The 17,060-nt window shown below is 34.5% G+C and overlaps 1 protein-coding gene across 2 annotated transcripts in view; it reads left to right on the top strand.

Annotated features, from left to right (window-relative positions):
* LOC128554469 (monocarboxylate transporter 12-like) overlaps positions 1 to 17,060 on the top strand; it is a 30,908-nt gene that overhangs the window by 7,178 nt on the left and 6,670 nt on the right. Inside the window, exon 1 of one of the 2 annotated variants that reach the window (XM_053535747.1) lies at positions 15,548 to 15,758. The exons of the other annotated variant lie outside the window; for it this stretch is intronic. The gene's annotated coding sequence lies outside the window, so the exon portion shown is untranslated. Of the gene's footprint in view, positions 1 to 15,547; positions 15,759 to 17,060 lie in introns of those variants that run through there. 2 annotated transcript variants of the gene reach the window in all.

The following is a 17,060-nucleotide window of genomic DNA, read 5'->3' as shown; positions in this document are numbered from 1 at the left end:
ACGTCACTTATTACTTCCATTATTACAAAGATTACTTACTTAAAAGACTAAAGTTAAAGTATGAGAAAAATATGAAAAGTATATGATGAAACATTATAGATACGGACATGATAAACTGCAGCTATTATTTACAACTACAAATTAACAAAATTCAATATAAATCAAACGTTATATCATAGTTGGCATCCATATAATATCTAATGCCATACACTACAACGGACATTAATTAGATGTGCTATAGACTGGCACACAATTACAAATTACAATAATATATTACAAACATGGCACTAGACTAGCCATATAGATTTATACATAACAATACAATGCAGTAATGGCGTTCCATAATAACGAAATGTTTGACATAAGTTTTTGAAACAAAGTACTTTATAAATATCATGTTACAAATTTCAGTACAAATTTTACATCTTATATAAATGAACATTTTAGATTCCTCTTTCGAAATAATTTACAAAAGTCTGAAAATTTAATAAATCATCTAACATACCGAAACTAGCAAAAATCACATGCCGAAAAGTAAAGTACAAATCTGTAATGAACAAAAATTTACCAATAATCGTAATGTAAAAATCATACAAATCACAAAAATTTCTTACTCGACGGCATAATTTTAGCAAGAATATTCAGACAAGATCGTCTTAATCGTAAGGTTGTGCCAGCAATCAGTCGTCTATTTAAAGGCTATTCCTACTATATAAGTTCCCCCCCCCCCCCAATCCATTACACTCCACTTATCTGCGCTTTCAGCGATTGTACTGTAACGATGAGGCATGCACAGCAGGCCCACTAGCCATAAGATATGTCAGTGGAGTGAAAGAAATTATTTTTTTCAGTAATGTGATGATAATATATTATTATTTGATAAGATATATACTATACTTTAATGTTATATTATATTATCATAATTATGATATCATTATATATTATCATTATTTTATATACATAGAGATAAAAGATACGTAATTAATTGAAAATAATATATAAACACAATATAGTGAAACTTCTGGTCTTGTGCGACAAACATTTTTGATTGAAATGATTCTGTACATGACGATATTGAATAAATATGTGTCCATCTATACTCCATTCATTCACATGTTGCCAAGGACTTTTTTCTGCTTTCTTTGTACTTGAAATACTTGTTCATTTAGACAAATGTATTACGTATTCTGCAACTTAGATGAGTTAAGTCACATTCAGAATCACAATTCTCCAACAGAATTGAAAAAAAACTTGCAGTTTCTTACGATTTCATAATTTCATATTTGAAATAAGTTTTGATTATTATTATTTTGTTAAAGAAAATTTTTGATTCTCTTCGAAATAATTTACAAAAGTCTAAAAATTAATAAAATCATCCTAACATACCGAAACTAGCAAAAATCACATGCCGAAAAGTAAATGTTACAGAATTCTGTAGAATGAACAAAAATTTACCAATAAAAATCGTAATGTAAAAATCATTACAAAAATCTAACAATAAATTTCTTACCTCGATCGAGCATAATTTCTAGCAAGAAATAATTCAGACATAGATTCGTCTATAAAGTCGTAAGGTGGTGTGCGCAAGGCATATCTAGTCCAGTCTATTTAAAGGATAATGTCCCGCCAAATACTAAATTTCATAGGATTCACGGCTAAGCCGTGGACTCCGACTATTTGTGTTTCCACGGGATTCACGATATAGCCGGGGAATCTAACTACTTTGGCGCGAATTTAAATTGACAATTTGAGGCCCATTATAGTGGTTTTGGGGATAAAAACATAAATTACTGAAGTTTATAAAATATCAACTTTCTTATTACTGAACCGAATTTAATGAAATTTACATGGAAATTTAAGTTATGAAATACAGAAAAACATGAGAGGTATTTTATGCGTGAAATCTGACATTTACCTCAATAACTCAAAAATTTACAAAAAGATGATGCAATACCTGCATTTACACTACAGATAATATAAGGTCCGTATGTCAATTTGTGACACACCCAGGACCTTCAAACTTCACACGCTGATAATACTTATTGAGTAAACTACCCCTACTGACTTTGGGGTCACAAGGTTAAAGGTCAAGGTCACAGGGGACAACGTTAACTTTTTGCATGAAGGCTCATTACTCGCGAACCACTGCATCCAGAACCTTCAAACTTCACATGCTGATAATACTTATTAAGTACACCACCCTTACTGACTTCGGGGTCACCAGGTCAAAGGTCAAGGTCACAGTGGCCAAGGTTAACTTTAATCATGAAGGCACTCGCGAACCACTGCACCCAGGACCTTCAAACTTCACATGCTGATAAAACTTATTGAGTAAACTACCCCTACTGACTTTGGGGTCACAAGGTTAAAGGTCAACGTCACAGGGGCAAACGTTAACTTTTTGCATGAAGGCTCATTACTCGCGAACCACTGCACCCAGAACCTTCAAACTTCACATGCTGATAATACTTATTAAGTACACCACCCCTACTGACTTCGGGGTCACCAGGTCAAAGGTCAAGGTCACAGGGGCCAAAGTTAACTTTTTGCATTGTATATGTTCCATAGCTTAACTTCGCCCACAAAAACATCGTCTCTCACTTATTTCTACCAAAATGTCAACAATAAATCCACAATGAAAATTTAGAAGAAAACTAGCTTTAGTTCGATATCTCTACATGACAATCTCGCGTGGAAAATTAATGTTCCATAACTTGTCCGCCATAACGCGACTACACCAGTTTGTTTTCGCTACTGTTCGGCTGCGTTACATGTATTATTTCTGACAAGAACCTGAAAAATAATCATCTAAATACGAAATTTCTCGTTTTTACTGTTTCAGCTATTTTTGACATAAAAATAATTTCCGAAAAGTCTCCCTTAATAAAAAAAATTCCAAAAAAAGTTTTCCGACCGACCTATCCTAATTTTTTAGCATGTTACCGGAAACAAAGAATTATTTTTTTAGGCTTAACAGTCAGTTTCATGATTTTTCTTTCATCTTTTTTAACTTGAAAAGTTCAAATGCTTACGTAAAACCATGTTATTTTCAATGACAAATTAGTATGTCAATACAAACTGCCCGCCCGCTTAGCTCAGTAGGTACGAGCCTTGGTCTACGGATCGCGGGGTCGCGAGTTCGATCCTCGGGCGGGGCGTATGTTCTCCGTGACTATTTGATAAACGACATTGTGTCTGAATTCATTAGTCCTCCACCTCTGATAATTCATGTGGGGAAGTTGGCAGTTACTTGCGTAGAACAGGTTTGTACTGGTACAGAACCCAGGAACACTGGTTAGGTTAACTGCCCGCCGTTACATGACTGAAATACTGTTGAAAAACGGCGTTAAACCCAAAACAAACAAACAAACAAACAATACAAACTGTATACCGGTATTTAGAAACAAAGCTTCTGAAATACTTGGATCATAATAGAGATTTTCAGCTTACTTCGACGCGTACTGCGGACCACGGACTTCGAACTTACTATAGGGGTTTTCTCAAACTGTATATAAGTTTTTTTATGCATAATTGAACAGTTGCATATTTAGCATCCGGTTCTAATGTCGTAATACTGTTTCCATTTAAAATATTTGAGAAAAGACAGTTATAAGATTTATTAATATCCGTTGTATTGTATTTATGAATTACCGATATACATTTATTTTGTCTTACAAGCATTCTTAACAGTCCGGGCGCATTTTTTTTTAAATATCCTTTTACCTTTTATACCATTTTTGGTTGCGGGTTATACCCGCTACCAAAGTTAAGTGTAATTCTGACAATCATATAGCATCTTTATTTGATTCCAAATCACATCCAAAGGATATGTTCATGTGCTACACAAAATAGTCCCATTCATGAACAATACGGATTAATTATCAATGATCAAGCAGTTCTGATTCAATCTGTATCCATTCATAGATTACATAAGATCTATCAATGATAAGATTTTCCAGCCCATAGTTACATCACAAGCTAGGTCAGACAGAGTTCATCTTAGATATGAGGCACATTTGTATTTGTTTTTCATTCATGTATATTTATAGAATGCTATTTAAATAGAAAATAAATCTAACAAAACCCGCAACCACCAGACATTTCAAGGCTTTGATTTATTAGGGAATCGATCTTACCGATTTTCGTCGCGAAGCGACGAAAATCGGGATCGAATCCCACTACGGTAACATACGAGGGTATCCAAACAACACATTAGATCTATCCAAATAAAAAAATATGGAGTTCCGATTTAGACCATGGGCGTGCGACGACCCCGATGAAATTCGGGATATCACTGTCTTCGTTAATGTTAATAAGCGTCCGTTAGATCAGTAGGCGAAACGCAATATCCGCACAATAAGATGTCTGCGACTCGAAAAAAGCTGTTAATTTTGTTGCGTCAGAAGCTAATCAGCCGGTAACGTGACTATACTGATATAATTTGTGATACAAACATGCTTTATTCAATACTGAGTAGCATTTTTAAACGGCGACATTTTGAACATTTTTATATTTAATGTGAGAGTGGATACATGTTACACTGGCGCCGACATTTTGAAAATTTGAGGAAACAAAAACATTCTCCAACGAGTTCTTCAGCTCGGGGAATGAGAGAATAGATTCACCTTTGTGTCGCTTTTCAGATCGTATTTAATCCTTTCCAGTACTTTAGTTTCTTTGAACTTCTTTGTTACTAAGCCAATATTGATTTTTTTAAATTAAGAAATCCGTGATTTTACTTGAAGGCATGACTGATTAATGGAAATATTTTACTTTTATATAGAATATGAACGGCACTCCATTACAGCATGTGCATGGTTGGACCTGTTGACATTTTTAGAAACGTGAGTAACTAACTTTCCATTGTATAATAATAATGTAAACAAACACCCCACCCATAAAAAGCATAGAAATTCCTTATTTTTTACATTTTTATTTATTCATCAATTTGAAATGGGCCTTTTAGATTATTATTTCTTAAGGCTCACGGCATGTATACACAGTAATTAAGTTGAGCTTATGATTCTGCCGATAAGCTGTGCTCGGCCTAAATATTGCATTATAGGGAATCGGATCGGCTTATAAAAAAAAATATAGATTTTAAACAGGCTGGTAACATTGCCCGATCGGGCTTTCGACATAAAAACTAACATTTTTTTGAAAAAAAGTAAAGATATTTCTTTCAAACTTGATTCATATGACACAAATTAAAATAAAAATAACTTGGTTGCCTTCAGTTTTGGTAGAATTATTTCCCCTTTTCAGATTTTTATGACGCATAATTTTTGAAGTCCAAAAAATTATGTGTTAATGCATTACATTATGCTATTGGTGTTTGTTTCGTATATTCCACACTCATTTGACACCGTGCAAATTGTCAACAGTCGAGATAGCGTTGATAAGCGCAACTTGGCGCAGACATGCAATTCGGCGCGATCTTTCTTTGGAATATATGTAATACTGTTTACATGTCGTACTGATACAACCCCATTTTAAAATAAATTCGTATTGATACATCCACATTTTAAAATAAAGTCATATCTGATCCCTAATAAGTTCGTAATTACAAAAATACAGCCCTTATCTGGAGTTCTGAAGCATGCTCGATTAGTTGGTCAGACTTATGAAGGAATTGAATTCAAACTGTTCCATAAATGCAAGAGTTTAAGAGTTAGTCATGTTAGTCAGAACCATAATCATGCAGAAGATGTAATTACTTTCACAAATCACAGGGCTCAAATTTTGGACTCGCTAAATGCAAGTCATGGAATGCAAGTTAAGGTAAAAATTTCACACAATTTATTTTGTAAATACAAATAATAGTCAAAATTGTTGCGGTTTTTGTTAATGTTTGTAGATTAGCTTTCATTTGAGGATAACAGAAAACACAACATCTTTTTTGGTTAGCCATTTTTTGTTGAATGGATTACTGATTATAAAGAAATATAGAGGTCTGTCTTATAATTAAATCTAGAACGCAGGCTATCTTACTAATTCGTACATGTATACAGTTGAATCGCTATTTATAATATTAGGTTCGAAAATTTGCCTTGCCGTAGTTTCAGCCAGTAGTTAACTTACGCCATCAATGATGCGTTCCGAATTACTTTGAAGGTCATTTTGAGTTATAACGCACAAAATTGTACACCAAGGAAAACCGTGCAAACAATATTGATGTTCTAGCATGATTTTTTAGGATATTCTAACATTCTTAATTGAAAGTCTAAATTTGCAAGTAGATTTCAGATTAAGCAACAAGAAAAAAAAGCTACATGCTAAAATTTGCAGTACATTGGTCAAAAAAGTTAAATTTGAGCTCTGCAAATGCAAACTGAAGCCGCTCACATTACTTTTTGGTCCGATGTATTCAGTTCCTGTTCTCCTAGGAATCCCCAGTCGAGCATGTCCCAAACAATATGATGAAGTATTTTGAGGGTATGAGCTAGACCAGTTGTTTTATGGTTCAAAATTCAGCTTTAAATTCGGACATGTGAAATTGGTGTCAGGCTTGGAAAATTTTCTTTCTGGTTGCCAGCATGGTTAGTTGAAATCTGAATTTTGTACACTGCACACATACTCAAATACATTTAAAGTTATACATTTATGAATCATGACCGTCAGATACCAATAAACAATTGTAGCATTTTGTCGGCTCCTGTGTTCATACTAAACTGAGGAAGGCACTGAACAGATTCTTCAAGCTGCTTTACCAGTCTGTTTTTGCCTTTTCATGATACCGAGCTAAGTGAAGGTCATAGACCACCAAGTCAAAAAGGTACCTGGAATTCACTGGGTTAAAGTAATGTTCATACCTGTCAAGACATACGCATTGCGCGTGTGCCACACGCATTTCGGCCTTAGATCACGCTCACATGCCTACTATTTAAGGTCACACACGTTAAAGAAATAAAGCAATCAATTGTTTTTTTCGTAGAAAATTATTGAATCAAACATGCAAGGTGACGTTGACACAGTGTTTTTATACTGTATAATACAGCTTTTACATTCACCGGTGCAACATGTTATTTCTACCGCATGAATAAACATCACAAAAAGTAAACATGGAGGGAGACTATTCAAAACCAGATCTATTGTGTGTTAAAAGTCTAAATTTTCTATGTGAGGGCGTTTCCGGCTTTTAAGGATCATCGCCCTCCAGACCCTCACAAGGGAAACCTTCCCTTCGAACTCCGATCACACTCGTGGTCTTTGTGAAGCCTTGACAGCTATGAATGTTTGGCTGTTCTGGCTGGTCAGTCGTGTAAACAAACCTACTCATACAGTGACTTTTCTTTTTTCAAAACTGAAATTTTTAACCGCATTTACTTCGTTTCATTATACATTTTGACAAAATTTGCTACTGTTTTATTTTCATTAAAAAAAGTTTTATTTAACAAACTTCTCCCGCCATGCCAATGATATAATTGGGGTCATCTTATTGGCATGAAAATTGATAAACTGCAAAAAGGATGTTAGCTCTTAGACCTTTGTAATTTCAAAACAGCTGGGTGTCCATGTTTTCTTAATTTGCTCACCTTTCACTATTTTCAGGCATCTTGGTCTATTATACAGAGTGTTGTTGTACTGCTCCAAAGTGCTTGTTGACAGACTGAAACCACTTGCTTGCGGCTCATAAGGTATTTCTATCTTTCTGTTTCTTTATTATATAGTTGCAGCTGTGCAGCATGGGAAGCAGTTTCAATCATTCAAAAGGCATGATATACTGTATACAAATTAGTATTTGTGTGAACAGATTTTTGCGATTGAGTCAGTGCATAGAATCAAATACCAAGGAACATTAGGCGTAAAAAAAAATTGTCTGTTTCCTGTATCCTGACCTACCATAAATTTTTGGCACGACCCTAAATGGACGGTCCGTCCGCCTTCGTCTTTGAGAACATTTTTTTCAACTTTTTGACAAAAAATTGCAAAACTGCACTTTTTATGCTTTAAACATGGACAGTGATGTTATAAATCAACTTACTGATGCTCTAGAGGCATAACCCCCCTGTTTGTATTCATTTTTTGACACAAAAATAATTTCCAAAAAGTCTCCCTAAAAATAATTTTAAAAAATCCAAAGAAAAAGTTTTTCCGACCTACCTACCCTAATTTTTTTTAGCATAGTATCGGAAACAAGTTTTTTTTAGACCTTAGTAAAGACTCCATTTCATTTTCTTGATGATAAAGCATTTCTGGACAAAACATAAAATTTAATACATGTATGCAAATTTAAACAATTATTAGCTCGATCACCTGTCACAGGGTGACAACATGAGTTGATGTCTGTCATGTACCAACAATTTGTAAAAAATCTTCAGAACCACTGGGCAGATTTACACCAAACTTCACAGAATGATCATGGGGTGGTCCTCTTTCAAAATTACCCAAAGAATTTGATTCCATATAGAACTCACCGAAAAGAAAAACTTTGAAAATGATTTCTTGTCAGAAATTGTTAGCCGGCAGGGCTTTTCATCCTTATATGACAGAGGCCTATATTCGGCCACTTCCCAGTCCAAAAATATTGCATTTTTTCCCCAACATCCCAAAATGCAAGGTAACATTTCCCAAAAATCACAACAAATGGTTTAATTTTATTTACATTTTAGTGTTACCGCAGGAAGCGGTTCTCAGATATTGATTTTTTAGCTCACCTGTCACAAAGTGACAAGGTGAGCTTTTGTGATAGCGCGGCATCAGTCGTCCGTCGGTCCGTCGGTAAACTTTTGCTTGTGACCACTCTATAGGTCACATTTTTCATGGGATCTTTATGAAAGTTGGTTTGGGTCTCTTTTTATCAATTTACAATATTTGATTTCTGTTTTACAGGTTCACTTCTTGAGAGCAGGCAGCTACAAAATGGAAGGTCAACAAATCTAGTATCTTGAAAAGCAAGAAAGAAACACCAGAAAATATAAAAAGACAGAAGAACAAGGGAACTTTAATAAAAAAAAACTTTTAAGGATAGAAATTCAGGATTTATTTAGAAACTAAATATATTTTGAGAACAGCAGTGTTTGACTAAGCTCTGTTACTTTAAGAGATAATGTGATTATCACATTGGTTTTGTTATTGTCGAGCCCGCTTGCGGAAGCGAAGACATAGTTGTCCAAATGTCTATTCGGTGTATGTGCGTGTGTGCGTCAGTCCGGATTTGTTTGTCCGGACCATAATTTGGACATGCATGGAGCAATCTTGTTTATATGTGGTATGAATGTTAACCTCAGTGAGACGGAGTGTCATGCGCAAGCCCCAGGTTCCTATCTCAAAGGTCAAGATCACACTTACAGGTCAAAGGTCAAATTCAAAAATGACTTTGTCCGGAGCGTTTCTTCTTCATGCATGGAGGGATTTTGATGTAACTTGGCACAATTGTTCGCCATCATGAGATGGAGTGCCATGCGCAAGAACCAGGTCCCTAGGTCTAAGGTCAAGGTCACACTTAGAGGTCAAAGGATACAAGAATGACAACTTTGTCTGGAGCATTTCTTCTTCACGCATGGAGGGACTTTGATGTAACTTGGCACAAATGTTCACCACCATGAGACGGAGTGTCATGCGGAAGAACCAGGTCTAAGGTCAAGGTCACACTTAGAGGTCAAAAGTCAGATACAAGAATGACTTTGTCTGGAGCATTTCTTTTTGATGCATAGAGGGATTTTGATGTAACTTGGCACAATTGTTCATCATCATGCGACGGAGTGTTATGCATAAGATCCTAGAATTACTTCCCTTTGTTGTTACTATAAAAAGCTTACATTTGTAACTTGTTTATTACTGGTCGTAGGGAAAAATCAAGACCACTTTTCTGTAGTACAACATGCATGTTACATCCAATTTTCAGGTGTATTTTGACCTATCTCTGCTGGTGCGGATTTTTGTGTGAATTTATTTTAAATTTTTTAATTTTTTTTTTTTTAATTTTACGTTCCTTTGTTGTTACTGTAAATAACTTATATTGTAACTTTTTGCAATCTCTTTTATTTGGCATAAATGTTTGCCTCAATGAGACAAGGAGTGTCATGCACAACTCCCAGTCCTTTTGACAGCTGGCGGGCTTGACATATTGCCCGTGGGCATCTAGTTCTCATATTTTTCATGAGATTTTAAAGAGAATGTTCTGTTATACCCCCATGTAGTAAGCTTGTCTGTCTTTCAGTCAGTAGGTTTTCATGGCTTCCAGATGATAACTCATGAAAGGCTTGACCGATTTAAATATTTTTTGGTACATAGTTACAGGTCAAGTTCGACTTTGGGGTCAGTAGGTCAGTAGGTCAAAGGTTAAGATAACTTGCAAACGCTTTGGCCTGGGATCATAGCTTTTGTAACACAGGTGTAACATGATAAAATGCAGGTTGTTTGAATTTGAGGTCAATAGATCAAAGGTCAAGGTCACAGTGATTTTGAACAGTTGAACCGTTTCCGAATGATAACTTGAGACCTTGAGCCTAGGATGATAAAGTTTGGTACACAGGTGTCACATCATGAAATACAGGTCAAGTTTTACTTTGAGGTCAGTAGGTCAAGGTCACAATAAGGCAAAACAGTGAAATGTTTTTCAGATTATAACTTGAGAATGCTTGAGCCTAGGATCATGAAAATTGTTAGGGAGGTTGATTATGACCAGCAGGTGACCCCTAATGATGTTGAGGTCAGTAGGTCACAGGTCAAGGTCACACTGACCCGGTTCTTTAAAATGATGCACGGAGGGGCACCTGGGGTTTTCCTCCATCACTAAAACTGGAATGTCGCCATATGACCTATCCTGTGTCGGTGTGATGTTAAATTCAACAAAATAAATAACAGTTCTTTAAAACGGTTTTTGGACAATAACTTCACGATGCTTGGGATGAGAAACACAAAATTTAGTACAAGGTTGGTCTTGACCAGCAGATTATCTGTATTGATTTAGAGTTCCAAAGGTCAGGATGACCCGGAACATTTAAACCTTTTCCATACAACAAATTGAGAACACTTGGGCGGAGGATCATGAAACTATGGAGATTGAATTTGAGGTCATTAGGTAATAGCTCAAGAAAATGCTGCTTTGTTATTGGCTTAGTTCTTTGATAAGGCCATATTGTGAGGGTATAATTCGTCACTCCTGTGACAACTATAGCATTTAGCTCACCTGAGCACGAAGTGCTCAAGGTGAGCTTTTGTGATCGCCCTGTGTCTGTCCGTCGTCAACAATTTGACTGTTAACACTCTAGAGGTCACAATTTTGACTTAATCTTAATGAAACTTGGTCAGAATGTTACCCTCAATAAAATCTTGGACACATTAGATGTTGGGTCATCTTGAATCAAAAACTAGGTCACCAAGTCAAATCAAAGGAAAAGCTTGTTAACACTGTAGAGGTCACATTTAAGACTATACCTTCATGAAACTTGGTCAGAATGTTAATATTAATGATCCATAAATCAGATTCAAATCTGGGTCAAGTGGGGTCAAAAACTAGGTCACCAGGTCAAATCAAGGGAAAAGCTTGTTAACACTCTAGAGGTCACAATTTTGGCCCAATCTTAATGAAACTTGGTCAAAATGTTACCCTCAATAAAATATTGGACAAGTTTGATATTGGGTCGTCTAGGGTCAAAAACTAGGTACATGTAACCAGGTCAAATCAAAGGAAAAGCTTGTTAACACTGTAGTGGCCACATTTATGACTACATCTTAATGAAACTTTGTCAGAATTTTAATCTTGATGATCTATAGGCCAAGTTAAATCTAGGTCAGGTGGGATTAAAGACTAGGTCGCTAGGTCAAATCAAAGGAACAGCTTGTTAACACTCCAGAGGCCACATTTATGACTGCATCTTCATGAAACTTAATCAGAATGTTAATCTTGATGATCTTTCAGTCAAGTTTGAATCTGGGTCATGTGGGGTCAAAAACTAGGTCACCAAGTCAAATCAAAGGAAAAGCTAGTTAACTCTTTAGAGGCTACATTTATGATCATATCTTAATGTAACTTGGTCAGAATGTTGATCTTGATGATCTTTATGTCAATATGCCAGGTGAGCGATACAGGGCCATCATGGCCCTCTTGTTTATTTGTTCTTGTTGTAAGAGAAATTGTACATTTTAGAATACAGATTACAGCAAGTCACATTTTCTTTATTTTGACAATACTTATTTCAAAGCGTGACAAAAGCATCCAGTACTGTTATTAAAAGTTGTTATTCACAGTTCAGCTATATTTCATGTATGGATAAAACAAATTATGTGATCTGTGATCATTATAAATGTGTATACAGATAAAACTTAAACATGTGAACAGTTTATTCAATAAATAAAGGGTAATGCAAGTCTTTGTGATGTGTATATAAAAGCAAAATTAGGATTTGTCTTACGAGTAATTTCTGAATTACAATTCACACAAATAGAAAAAACCAAGCCTGCACAAGAAGGCTAATATGTCTCCCTAGACTGAGCTCTTAACCTGCCGTGGTGCAAATAGATTGTTAATGTGTGTCTGTTAAGTCTTGTTAACAGTGTTTTGCAATCTAGTAACTTTTAAGTTTGTATGATTTTAGCTCACCTGAGCACAGTGTGAGCTGTTGTGATCACCTTAAGTCTGTCATTGTGCTTCTCAACAATTTGCCTGTTATTAAACACCCTAGTAGACAGTTTTTTTTAAATGTTAAAGGGATGAGTTGAAGTCTGATCGATTCCCGATTGAGGCAGTGCCTTATTTCATATTAATGTATCTATTCAAATCTTTCGACTACCGTATTTATTAACAAGACATCGCAAACTTATTTTTTTTATCTGAAATGTAGCAACTTATTTATACGCTTGTAGTCAATTTCGTGAGGTTCTAGTCAGTATTCGCTAGCAGTGGAAACGGCTGTTAATTCAACGATCAACATACCTTTTAATCAAGGATCTGAACCAATGACCACCTGGATAGGAGACAGACACTCTTCCCCTGTGCCGCAAGAGGTTCGCCTATTTTAGATCAGGGAATCAAAACAACATATGTTACAAGTTAGTTGAATATTTGGTAGCAAAGAATGTAGATAGTGATTTTGGAAACATAGTTTCGTACTATTGCACTCGGGTCTCTGAAATGCTATTGTACGACGGACAATTTTGAATATGCACGATACGATGCGTTAAAGTTTAATGCACCGCGGTAAAAAATGTCTTACATGGTATTATACATGTATATTCTGCACTATTTCAAACCCTACACATTCATTTTTATACGGTACTGAATTCATTCAGTTTTCCCGGTCACGTTATCAGGATATAAAAGATGGCTACAATATAACTTTTTAAACCAATATATACCGTGAGTTTTCATGAGTTTAAATCTTTGTCCAAGTTCCCCAAAGCCGAGTATCTACACATACCACATGTATGCATGATGATCGGAATATAACATTGGACGCATCCCATGCCTTATGTTCACAAACAATTTTCGGTCTCCGCTGGGTTTTAGATTGACATTTTGACAGCCAGTTTTAATGGTACTTAAAGATTAAATTCCAGTTGCGACTGATAATCCAATGATACTGAGTAGTCACTTTAAGATAGCAGATTTAAAACTTAACTTTTAACATGCAATTCTGATATCAGATTTAAGCATTATGTAAATACGAAGTGGCTATTTTTCTTTTTTTATATCCAAACATGCTGATACATAACTAATTCAGGATGATTTAGTTAAAATATGGTAATGTATCGGATTTCGTTCGGCGGGGTTGAAAGATACTTGTATGAGAACTTCCTGTATGTTAAGACAAAGTGCTGAACTAAATCATTCAAGACATTTCAGTAAAACTTCTATTTTATCGAACATTAGATACAATTATCAAAATTAATGAAAAACAATGACCTTTTTCGTACAGAAGTCTACGAGAAGACGGTATTTATACTATGCAACAAAAATTAAACGGACTTTCATTTCATTCAGAATGTTTTATTATTTTTTTCACAATAACATTTTGTACTGTTTTTTTCTCTTATTTTGTTGCTAGGAAAAACTAGTCTAGGAATTGTATGGACGGACACATATTAAAACCAGGAATCGCCGCTATCTTCAAATCCATGTTTCAAGTTGTATTTTTAATGCATGAACATATTAAGGTAAAGTATTATCGTAGTACAGTGGGATGGAAACTTTACATGTCATGTCGTTCGATTCGCGCGGAAACGCCAGAAATGTCTCAAAATATAAAAACAAAATGTTAAAGCATACGGATAATTGAAGAACCTGCTTAACGCAAGTAAAATGGGACAGAGTATTTAGATGACATCTGAAAATTGCGATTTCGTGTTTTAAATGTAGCCTGTTCACTATCCATATATTTTCAAACGTATGTATTGTATTATAGCAGATAATTATATCACATTACACTAATTCGTACAATGAAGGCAAATGTTACTACACATACAGATAAAAGAAATATATATACCCTAAGTATATTTTCTTCTTTAAATATTTTGAGAAAACCCCTACTGTAAGTACGCAGTCCGCGTCGAAGTAAGTTGAAAATCTCTAATAACTGCAAGATATGTAAATAAATCAGGATAGTGCAGACGATCGCATTTGCATGTACTGTAAACATTTCACTTTAAATGTGCTCGGATACGAGCTAAATAAAAGATATTTGTTGATTCAGTATAAGATAACCCTTAGCGGCAATAGTTTACAAGTGGAAAAGCCACGAGTGAATATGCAAAACCAGGGAAAAGATGATCTGACATTTCTCATTTTATTTCATGATTTTCTCAGTTGTTTAGAATTTTTTGAGCGCTTCGTCTTTTGACGTAACAATGTTTACGTTTTTATACAGCATTATGCCATCACGGTACGCATTTTAAAGTAATTATTTACATGTATTTCTGAACTGCGACATGTTCCAATAAGTATTCGCATGATTCCAAATATTTGCATTCATTTATATTTCAATAAACTGTCTTGTTAAAAACACAAAAGAAAAAGCAATATTTCAAGAATACACAAAATAAGAAGAAGATATGTAAACGAAAACGGTAATACGAATTGTATTTTTGAAAAGCAAGAAATATCAAGGACAATTTTGTAAATATAATAATAAATATTCTAACATGACTCTGTTTGATTTCCAGTTAAACAAAGAAGAAAATCAAGCTCTGTATATTCTGCGATAAACAACGGTTAACGCGCGAGAGCATTATGACGTCAAATTGCCGCATGACGTCTGATACATTACTCCTCGCGTAAATGAAGTCCAGCATAATATTTATTAAAATATATCAATGAGCATGTCAGAATGAAAATAATCTAGGCCTTCTTGTGATTTATCGTCTAATTTACCACGGTTCATCGTTCAGATGCTTCAGTATTTAACCACTCGGGCTAACGCCCTCGTGGTTCAATTCCTACGCATCTGAACTTTGAACCGTGATAAATCAGACGATAAACCACTCGAAGGCCTAGATTATTTGTTAAATAACAAGACGTACATAACCCTCACCATGCATGAGCCTTAAGTGCACAAAATCCAAATTCATTCGGAACGTAAAAGAAAATGAGAAAATTTTGAACACCCCTCCTTTAACACCAACATTATTTAAAGAATGCATGGTTGCTCTACCGCAAACATCAATATTTTGAATAGCACGTATTTCTGGTTGATGTGGTTATATTATGTTCTTAAAGTGTTAGCAGTTTGGTTGATTAATATCGGATGTTATATACATTAAGTTGTGATTATACGTTAGTGAAAAAGTGCGATGTATGTAAATTTGTGAAGTAACAGGTAAAGGCATTATATAATTCATAATAAAGAATTTTGTAAAACTTTATTCAAGGACAGTGAGAACATGGAAGTTGGGCTATATCATAGCGAACTTGTATGTTATTAACTGTACATTGTCGTGGTTATTTTTGTACGCAAATACTTAACGGTATTATACAAATATTGTATTGATGTAATATAAAGAATCATTCTATAAATAAATGACCTTGCAAAATAATGCACAACAAAAATAAGCTTAACCTAATTTTGCAACGTTTGACACGCCGCAGATCATTGCAATTTTTAAAGATGAGTACGTATGTTATATCCTAGCATAATGCAATTGTATTTACTGAATTGTGCAGAGCTATTCATTGTAGTTTTTATAGTACATTTTACACGCGAATATTTAGCTATTTTATTGAATACTGATATATAATTACGTTAATGATGTTAAGGATCATTTAATCTTTAAAATTCCAATACGTATAAGTAGGCTGAATCACAATTGCATTCGACACATGTTAATCTCATTAAAGGTGGCCAATTACATTTAAGCAACTTTTTATGATATTCTACATTCTCAGTGTATATATATTTTGTAAGAGATATACTAAATGAACAAAAAGACCAATTACACAGAGTTAGATGCCTATCAGAAATGTATGTTTTTGTGTCTTTTATTGAATTCTTTGATTTTTCCTCCTTATTATGAAAGTATTCAAAAAGGGCGATATTTCTTTTGATTTCAATATAATTTCTAGTTTTATATTGCATTTGGTTGATATTGGAATATTTCAACATTCTGAACCAAAACATTGTGTATTTTCCGTTCTCAGTTATTTCGAATCTATCTATCTTAGTTGCACAGGTAAGTAAATGGAGGTAATAATGTTGTAACAAACTTGCATTTCTACTGAATTTCGGCTAAATATACATTTTGCAATGTAAACCGTTGACAAATATCATACAGGCGTTCTTATTTTCATATCATATTTAATGCGCAAAATAAGTTTATTATTTTTTTACATATGATAAAATAACTCAATGTTGATTGGGTAATTCGGACAGGGAAATAGTTAACCATGCAGTGAGTGAAAGTCTAATATGTGTACACAAATCAGTGCAGTTGAGCATTTGCTTAACTTTCACAAATCAAATATTCCGCCACAGTATTACTGTACTTTTGTATTTCAATGTTGGTAATTATGATATTGTAAATATATAAACCAACAGAGTCTTGTCAAAGCACGTTTGCTTTAATAAGCTGCTTCAGTTTACAATAAATGTAATACACAATGATATATGAAATACGGAAATGAC

Source organism: Mercenaria mercenaria, chromosome 2 (assembly GCF_021730395.1).
Source record: "Mercenaria mercenaria strain notata chromosome 2, MADL_Memer_1, whole genome shotgun sequence".
Lineage (NCBI taxonomy): Eukaryota > Metazoa > Mollusca > Bivalvia > Venerida > Veneridae > Mercenaria > Mercenaria mercenaria.
Note: the sequence above shows the minus strand (reverse complement) of the source record. Positions and strands in the feature narration are given on the sequence as shown.